Below are 10,065 nucleotides of genomic sequence, written 5' to 3' on the forward strand. Positions count from 1 at the left end.
TATAAATTTATAACACCATATATATATATATATATATATATATATATATATATATATATATATATATATATATATGTGTGTGTGTGTGTGTGTGTGTTTGTGTGTGTGTGTGTGCATACATACATACATACATATATGTATGTATGTACCAATATCATATTTGCTAAACAGGCATATATATATATTTTTTTTTTTACCTTAAATAGGAAAGGCAGTTTGGAGTATAAGTATACAGATACCAAATGATAACTGAACGTAGCCATAAAAAAAGACCACAAGGTTGTTTAATTCTGCTCGTAGTGATGTTTATAATCTATTAGATGCACTGATAGTTCCTTACATTCTGAAAGCGAAGAAGATTGAGCGTGTTGTTTACAAAACAACAATTCCTAGTACTAATTCCTAGTACTAATTTTCTGTTGAACTGATATTGAAATTCAAGGTAAATCACTTAGACATGTACGCTCTTGCAAAAAAAAAATGTTGCAATCAATGTAAAATATATTAAATCAAACGTTTACCATGTAAAAGAACGTGGAAATTTGGATAAATTTGCAAGCAATTTGCGATATATAGAGAAAACTAGGTCGTTATTTTCAGTTTGCAAAGCCCGAAAGCTGTAACATAACGTACGATAACCACCAGTCACAAGAATATCGATTTTGAGGGCAGTCTAGGGAACAGAAAAACGTTAAGCAAATTGTGGGCTGACTAAGGGTCGGCAACTTACGTCACACGGAATCATCCGGTTTGCAGACATCTTGCCTGTTGCCTAATGCTGACAGACTTCCGACAGACAAAGAACTATTCATTTCTCACACTGATTGTTATAAAAATCCTCAGACTTAATATCATGTAAATTGTTTAAAAGTGAATAAAGGTTGAGATTACATATTAATGATAGATATACAGATGGATCGCCGTTTGGTTAAAAGAGACGCCGTTTTGTGAAAGTGCAATTGACGAAACCGTATTTCCATCATACTGCAAACATACTCTACAGTATACGCATGCACTTTCACTCATAATTGAGTAATTGGCTCTCACCTGCTGATTTGACAACTGCCTTTGTAAAGATGAATATATCACTATTTTATCTTTGCTTTTGAAATGCTCATGAGCCAATTTTTCAGTCAAATAGGTAAACAATAAGCGTACTGGCGTGCGGGTGGAAAACGCAACTATGTACAATTAATATGCAGCAAAACTAACAAGTAAACCAGGCATTTACAAATAACTTATTGGGTTACGATTTTAGGTGAGACGGTGTCTGAATAGTATAACAGCCGCCAGTTTGTCATTTATATTAATATATCTGAAATTGATAATATGCAAAGCATACTTTTCGAACAGACACATACACTTGTTGTTCTTAGGAATCATTGATGTTGTTTAGTTAAACTAGAATAATATTTTTTGACAGTAAGGTTAGCATTACATCCAAAAAATATCTAACTCATCAAACAATGTATATATATATATATATATATATATATATATATATATATATATATATATATATATATATATATATATATATATGCATTCCAAGAAAAGAAATCTATAACAGAGCAGCATGAATTAGAACAAGAAAGAAACAGGCTTATCACGACCAGAGCTCACGCAACAAAAGATGATCAGGACCTACGTCAAAGGACATCGTGCATAACAAAAGACAAGGGAAGAGGTGAAGCAAGAATAACATAATACCGCGGACTGCTATACCAAATTTGATGATAAGCTGCAGTAGGAGCCTGAAGCCCCACTCATCCGGACACTAAAGGAATTAGGCCCGCGCCCTCCCACAAACTGCTTACGGGCTTTGTGCTGCTTCTTTGATGTAGGTTACTGAGTCGTTTTTCACGATTGTGCAGGAAAACAGCGCGCCGATGGGTCGAGCGACGATGAATCAAGCGGCAGGAACACTCCCGCCAAGAAGTCTGCCACGGACACATATTCTTAATCTCTTCGCTCGTAGACAAAGGGTTCTTTCCCTGGAGAGAGAGAGAGAGAGAGAGAGAGAGAGAGAGAGAGAGAGAGAGAGAGAGAGAGAAAGTGGGAATCGTAGACTCTTACAGTAAACCCTGATTTGACACACATACATGCACACAGATGGAAAATTCAATTTATTAAAGGAATAATATTTGAGCATTACTTAGTATACCTATCATTATATTGTTTTATTGAAAGCAATAGTATGGCTGACTAATATCCATTCCTGATTTTCATAATTGTTTATATATATATATATATATATATATATATATATATATATATATACATATATATATATATATAGTATATATATATACATATATATATGTATATGTTTATATATATATTTATTTATTTACTTATTTATTTATTTATATATATATATATATATATATATATATGTTTATACATATATATTCATATATTTATATACTTATATATGTATGTATTTATATGTGTATATATTTATATGTGCATATATATTTATATTTATATGTATATATATAATATATATATATAATATATATAATATATATATATATATATATATATATATATATATATATATACATACATATATATATATATATATATATATATATATATATATATATATATACACACACACAACAGAACTATGCATTGGTATCCCATCCCTCTATGGGCATCAGGTGCGGTAAATGTAAGCTTACATATTGTTTCATGAAGTCCGCTTCTTATATGATGGACCACTCACACTATTAATGAAATGAGTTCGCAAAGAGAGAGTAAGATGATATGAAGAGATGTAAAATATTGAACTATACATGTTATTTTAGAATAATCTTTATTTACATGCTTAGTATGGATACATGGCTAACTAAAACTGTAAGTCTTTTCCTAAAATACATCAATATACAGGTATAAGTAATCAAGCGGTATTCGACATTCCTGTTCATAAATATGATGTTTATAACATTGTAAATGTTAACCAGTACTCTTCTGTCTCTCTTTCTTGATGAATTATCGGATAATATTTTATTGAGAAAGAATAAACTGTGTCTCAGTCACTCTTGATACTATTACTGAAGAATCCCCCCCCCCCATCCCCACATATACAGATGCACTTATTTCTCTCTCTCTATCTCTCGCTCTATCTCTCTCTCTCTCTCTCTCTCTCTCTCTCTCTCTCTCTCTCTCTCTCTCTATCTATCTCTCTCTCTCTCTCTTTCTCTCTCTCCCTCTCTCTCTCTTTCTCTCTCTTTATCTCTCTCTCTCAAATGAAAGATAGAATAGAAAACTAGAGCTCAATAGAGAGAGAAAAGAGATGGGAACAGACAGATAGCAGGTAATTTGTATTTTTTTTTAGGATCTAAAAACTGTGTTCATGGTCTACCTCCGAGGTTCGTAAATGGCCCAACTTTTTTGTTCTCTAAATTGGAAATATAGCTTTAAATACAAGGTTTGTGTTCTTGCGGCATGGAGCTTGAGATAAGGTACCAGTGAAGACCCATAAACGTCGTTCCATCTAGAGAGGTTACCCTTTAACCACACAGAAACCATTCTCACTTAGTGTTTATTCCACGTAGATAATAATTCTGTACTGCAACAGGTTTCGAGGTTAACTAATTCAGGGAAGCAATCAGATCGTATTTCCGCATCAGCTCTCCCTTTCTAGCCACGAGGATCTCTCCTAGTAAGCTGCCAGGTAGGGGCATGGCCCATCCTTACTTCCTCCCGGCAGATATACCCAAGCCACGACTTCCTTGCTTGCCCCACCCATAGTTGGCTCTGGTAGAGGCAGCGTGGTCGGCAGGATCGTCCTCTGGGAATTGGCGATCCCAAATTGTACAAGTAACAGGTCCCATGCTGGTTTCATGGTGTAGTCGGTCGGACTTGATGATCCTGCCAACTATACTATATATATATGATCCAGCTTAAGGACCTGTTACAAAAGGCGTCAAGACCTCATTCTAAGATACAGGTTAAGGATCAAGTCTCTCACTGCTATACAGCAAGACTGGCAATATCAGGACTTTGAATACACATAGCTTTTTTTTACTTTGCAAAGATATCCAAATACTCCTGTCTATCAAGCCCATGGCTACTGCTGGCAGCCCAATCCGCCTGCAGACTTGCTGGTCTGACAGCCCAGTCATGAACTACACTACCAAGATAAGTAAAACTCTTTGTGACTTCAATACCTTCGCTGTATTGATTGGGTGGGTTCTAGCAGACCTAAAAAATCCTGGATTAAATCCAAGAGACCTCTAGATCCAAGGGCTTTGCCTCACTGATGAATGCATCGATAACTCCAGTCTATGACCTTGATATTACCCGACGTTGCTCAGCATTAACCTTGGATGACGTCTACAGTATTCAAAAGTGTTGGAACAAGGACTTACTTGAATTCACAGGAAAGAAACTAAAGATATCCCACCGCACCTTCCGTGACAATATACAATAATCTGAGACGGAATACCTTTAAATCTCAGGATCTCCCAGAGTAAATTAAGATGTACAGAATTGAAAGACTTCTTGAGATGGACGTAGACGTAGTCAACAATGACGGTTAACTAATCATTTACCAAGAGTGTATCCCGAATGATCCAGTCACTGGTGCCTCAGTAGATAGGTTCTAATACGTCACAAAAGGAAGAGTACAAGGACATAGCTAGGTATGGTGAGCAGTGTAATGCCTAGATGATTGCTACATTCCATGTGATTCCCTTTTCCCTTCCAGAGAGGGATGACCACGATCTTCAGCAGGTCTCGGGGAATGGTACCGGACTGCAGCCAAGATGCATGCAATCTACCACCAGAGTTTAGCAGTTCAGCAGAGATGAAGAAAAACACTTCCTTTTCATCCTTTAGTTTGGAGATTGCCTCCTTAACTTCTGTTAGCTTAAGGGGGCTTCTCATTAACAGGGGAATCAGGAGCTGGGATCACGATATCACCCACTTCGAGTAACTGCAGTCGGCTGTGAGGAAAGCTTCGAGTTCAGCTTTCTCGGGGCTTGGCAGGCAGAGCCAAGGTCATTTACTAGGAAGTGGCCATCCGCTTACTCAGTAATATTCCTGATTTGCTGTTCCTTGTCCCTCCTCAACAGTGTCCGAGTTCTGCACGCCAGAACCAGTATGAAACTTGACCATTTGCAACTGGTACTGATTCACTGCGGGTATAAGTTGGACATGAAGAGTACATCCGCAGTATGCAAACGTTTAGAATCTTGTCTACTGTAGATAGAGTGGCATTTAATTGTAATGTACTATGGATTTACTATCCCATATCTTTAGTGTATAATTATAATAGTATGTGAAATATTATTTCCGAATATATGAATTAAAATTCCAATGCATGTTACCAAATACATACGGCATCTTAAAATATGCTTTATAAATGAACATGCATATTTTTTTATAATTCATTCTTTACTTGAATTATATGTTTTGAAGGGAGTCTCAACATGTTAAGAATTAATTGCTACGCTGACGAAATTTATAATTTGCAATGATAATGGCCTCAACATAAAGCTCAACAGACCATAAGGAACTTACAATATACCAAGTTGATTCATATGTACAGTTATAAATGCATTATAGATCTGAGAACTTCGCCTCTTAAACAGAACGCAGTGATTTTGTTTAAATGGAAATGTATAGGCCACTTTTTGGTCGACAAGAATAAGACCCGTATGTATGAATTTTCAGGTGAGGTAAGATATACGGATGGACGGACGGACGGACAGACACACACGCACATACATACATACTGTACTGCATACATACATACATACATATAGATAGATACATAGATAAATAGACGGAATATCACGAATATCTCTTTTTTATACCCTTATCTACATTTGTCATTATGTGTGCGTTAATAATGTTTTTAAAGATATTTTAGTATCACAGTGCATGGCCAGTGTAGGTATTTCAAAACTATTTTATAGGTTTTCACGCACTGACTATAACGATTTTTTTCTTAAATGTTTTGTTTTCTTAGTATATCAAAGTTAAGCAGTTCAAACAAAACTAATAAAAAAAAATGAAACGAAACTTCCATCTATCACAAGTGAGAAGATGTGCTTTTTGAAATACTCATTCGCTTGGCGGCCATATTGATGACGTCATTACATCCACACACACCATTGGAATTCTATGAGACTCACTTTTCTGAGACTCTTATGACATGACCTGGTTCTTTATATATGACCAAAACATGCCACTGAATTCATGTCTATGTAGATTGTGCTCTCCCGTTCAGTTTATTTATGCCAGAGGAGGGTAGGAACATGCGCCCATTAATTAATACCAAACCTGCAACATTGACTTTCAAGAATATGCCACATGTTACATATTCAAAATCTGAAGTAACTCTGCAAATTTCTTTATTGCAGTTTTCATCCTCAGTAATTATTTCTAAATGCATATTGACGAGGAGTCATAACAACTTGTAGATGTAGCTAGCTAAATCTAGGCATTAAAATGGTTATCTCAACGATATATCAGTCTTCTGTTAGAATCACAGTCTGTAAACCTCATGAAATACAATCTACAATTTTTAAAAGTATTTTAAAGTGAAATTCGCCACGTGGTTTCGTTAAACTGACAGGTAGATGTTGGAGAATATCCAAGACTGACTTTGTAATTTTGTGGGTGTTTCGCTATTCAAAATCCTCTACCATGGGAATAAAGACTTCAAAGCCCATCCTTGAAAACTGCAAACAGCATATTCAAGTCCCTCAAAATCAGGAGTAGCTGAAATAACTGGCAAAGCAAATCTTCAAAATCGTCAATGTTTAGATCACCTGGAAGAAAGTAGATGGGTATTACATTATGTGGTTCAATCAGGACTATTTTCGTCTTTATTCGCATTTTTGTCTACACTGGATAAACTGTATCGCAGTATAATCATTATTACTAGGCCTCAGTGTGGTTTCTGTTGATATCTTCCCAGACATATGCAGATTAAATTACACAATGGATTCCCTAATAGATTTTTCCAGGCACACCAAAGTCTACGAGAGAGGAGGGGTCCCCATAACCAATAACCCTTCCTTATTAAGCTAATGAGTAACTTGCCCAGAAGTTTCTCATGTAACCTGTTGACGCCGGGAGTGTTTGTATACATGAACTATGGTTTCGTTTGCTTATTTTCATTCAAAGATGGTTTCACAAGCACAAGACACCAAGGAATCTATTGCCAGCTTACGTGATCTCATAAACTTTTTCAACAAAAAATCAAGGAAAGGAGTAAACAGTTGATATCAAGTAGGTCTTTTTGTAGACTCGTTATAGAACCAAAAATCAATCCAAAGTGGACAATACACATCCCTATCGTTAATGGGTTATAGCAACCCGTACTGCTAGGAGACAGTAGTCCTGAACTAGGTGAGAGTTACAGTATATGGAGCTTATGGAGATTGTGGTTAATCCCAAGTAGCCCCATTTCAAAATGCTCTTTCGAAATCAATGACATAATCCTTACAAATATAATTCATCTTCCCACTGAGTCAGCTAAATTCATAGCTGAGACGACAATCTGCTTTTTCGCCCACAGAGCAAAACATGAATTGCATGCGCTTTTGTTCTTGAGCAGGGATTTATAAGGTGCTTTGAAAATCACCTTCCCATCATATTCAAGAAGATGGTTTCTGCCTTACAACTCTGCCGTGAGACTATCTATAATAGTTTCACCTGCCGGACCTCTTCAACAGGGTGGGCACGGTGCCGAAAATACAGAAAGTAAGTACAGTACCCACACCATGGAATTACAAGTGAATTTATTTTCATGTTGATAAGGCTTCCGGAAGAAGAAAGTGTGTTGAATTCTTGTCCATATGTCCTTGCGAAGATGGAAACTGTCATGTGGAACATTTTAATTGGCATACTGACGAAACTTTGTAAGGATTTCAGATGTCCCGCCCTCCTGTACAGTTTGTTTACTGTAGGGAAGTCTATATTATGAGTGGGGGAACTTGATTAGAAAATCAGCTGAAAGGGGTCTCACAAAGTCGGTAGTGTGCTCTTGTTTGCCATTACTACCAATGGCATCAGAGACCATTCCAAGTGCTGTTGTAAGGATACAACTTTACATTTTACTGTTGTTGTGGAACAATTTGGCACATAAGTTTGACTCATAAGTGACTGATGGTTTGAGGCCGTGGTGCTGCCACTTACGGCCTTCGACAGCCTAATTGAGGGTTCTCTTTCCAGAAAATATACTATCAGTGAATCATTACCACAATAATAATCTCGAAAGCTTTTCTAAAAATGAATTCTGTATATACATCATTAATATATATATTTTTTACGAAGCCCTTTGCCTTGGTATTTTTTTTTAAATCTGAAAGGACTACAAAATCGCTGTGACATTTTAATGAACATTGACTGCTATCGGTCTGTCCACACAGGAATAGTTCATGTGCATCTATGTAGGCCAGAATTATATCTATAGTATAGTGTAAATAGTTATTTCTGACGGTAATAATGCAACAGTAGGAAAAATATATATTTTTTTTTTGCACAGAATGGGTTTCGCAAAGTCAATGTAGGCTACTAAAGTGGCTCGCTTGCAAAAATGAGTGAATACCATTATTTTTTACGTGGTTTCTCATTGTACGGGAGCCAGGAGCCACTGGCAGGAAGGTGTGCAGAGTTCTTAGACCTAAGGTTGGTGCACCTGTAACACCCCTAAACGATTAGGAGTATACGATTTACACATACAATTTAAAATATGTTGTTAGAGGATGATGAGGGCAGTAGCATCTGTTTCCAATGGGAAATTGATTTCTAAATCAATTAGGAATTACAAAATTCATGTAGTAAGTAATACAGATTTTTGAATTAGTATATTAGAACCAGGCAAAAAGTTCGGGATCTTTGCATGTTGCCTCTACGATTGAATATCTTTCTAGTCATCACTAATCAGTCCAAGTACGTTGCCTCTTTCAAACAGAACATTTTCATTGCCGATTCAGATTAAGCGGAATGCAGTGTAATCACGAAATCGGTTTTGAAGAATCATTCTGATACTGGAAGATGAAAATTCAAATTCAAGTCTAGAATCAAATATTTTATTCCTTAGATTACAATGGTTATTCTGTTTACATAAATGGTTTATTGTAGAATATATTGAATTTGGTATAATAAGTATGCAACAGAGTTAATTTGTTTCATGTGTGACAATCTATTTACTGTCAATGTAGGATAAATTCTTTTAATTCAGTTTTGTAATTATTGAGGTTCGCGATGTCTTTAACATTAAGCGATAACAGGTTCCAGGTCAAGGGTCCGCCACGTGTTAGCAATTGCCCTTTTCTGTATGTGATTTATTGACATGAAGTGAATTTACTACTCGTGTTCGAATACCTGAAGTGTTCCACACAGTTTGTAAGGGCAATATATCCATTGTGAATGATTCCCATAAATAATTTTATAGATGAAAAGCAAGTATCATAACTACATTTGAATTTGGATTTTTAACCATTTCAAGTTGTGAATATGTGGAGTGACGTGATTAAACTTACTAACATTACCCAGTACAACTCTTGCAATAAAGTTTTGCCGTGTCAGTGCTTTCTGCATCTGGGTTTTGTTAGTTGAGCCCCAAATATTTAAACAAAAGTTAATGATGGTCAGAGTTTGCTAAACCATGGTTCTTGTTTCAACATGGATTTTATTTTTGATATGATAAGATATAACATTGTGTCTATTACTCCCTATGTATGTTGTCAACAAGAGTTCAAAATGTCATATATCTATCTCAGTGTACTTTAAGATTTTTAACTGAGGTGCTTGGTTCAATTTGGCAGCCTTCGAATTCTATGGTTGGGTCTATGGGAATTTTTGCAGTGTTTTGCCGACTGCCTATGAAGATACACTTTTTTGGATTTATTTCAAGGCCATCGATATGAAAATATCTATTTGCTTGAATAAATGAGTGCTGAGTGTTTCTTATCAATCCATTTAGGTTGTTTATTGAGTCACTATGGAGAAACAATCATTGGCATATTGTACAAGAAGGCAGTTATGGACTGTGGTTGATAAAATATTTATAAAAAATGTGTATAGTACCGTACCTAA

The 10,065-nt window shown here is 35.9% G+C and overlaps 1 long non-coding RNA gene across 1 annotated transcript; it reads right to left on the reverse strand.

Moving 5' to 3' along the window:
• Window positions 1-4,032: 4,032 nt before the first annotated feature.
• LOC147472175 (uncharacterized) lies at window positions 4,033-7,208 on the reverse strand. Its single transcript, XR_015192473.1, has one exon. It is a non-coding gene; the product is annotated as an uncharacterized LOC147472175 (long non-coding RNA).
• Between the last annotated feature and the right edge of the window lie 2,857 nt (window positions 7,209-10,065).

This window comes from Penaeus japonicus, unplaced genomic scaffold, assembly GCF_977035675.1.
Source record: "Penaeus japonicus unplaced genomic scaffold, GWHDUDI00000001_assembly GWHDUDI00000003, whole genome shotgun sequence".
Lineage (NCBI taxonomy): Eukaryota > Metazoa > Arthropoda > Malacostraca > Decapoda > Penaeidae > Penaeus > Penaeus japonicus.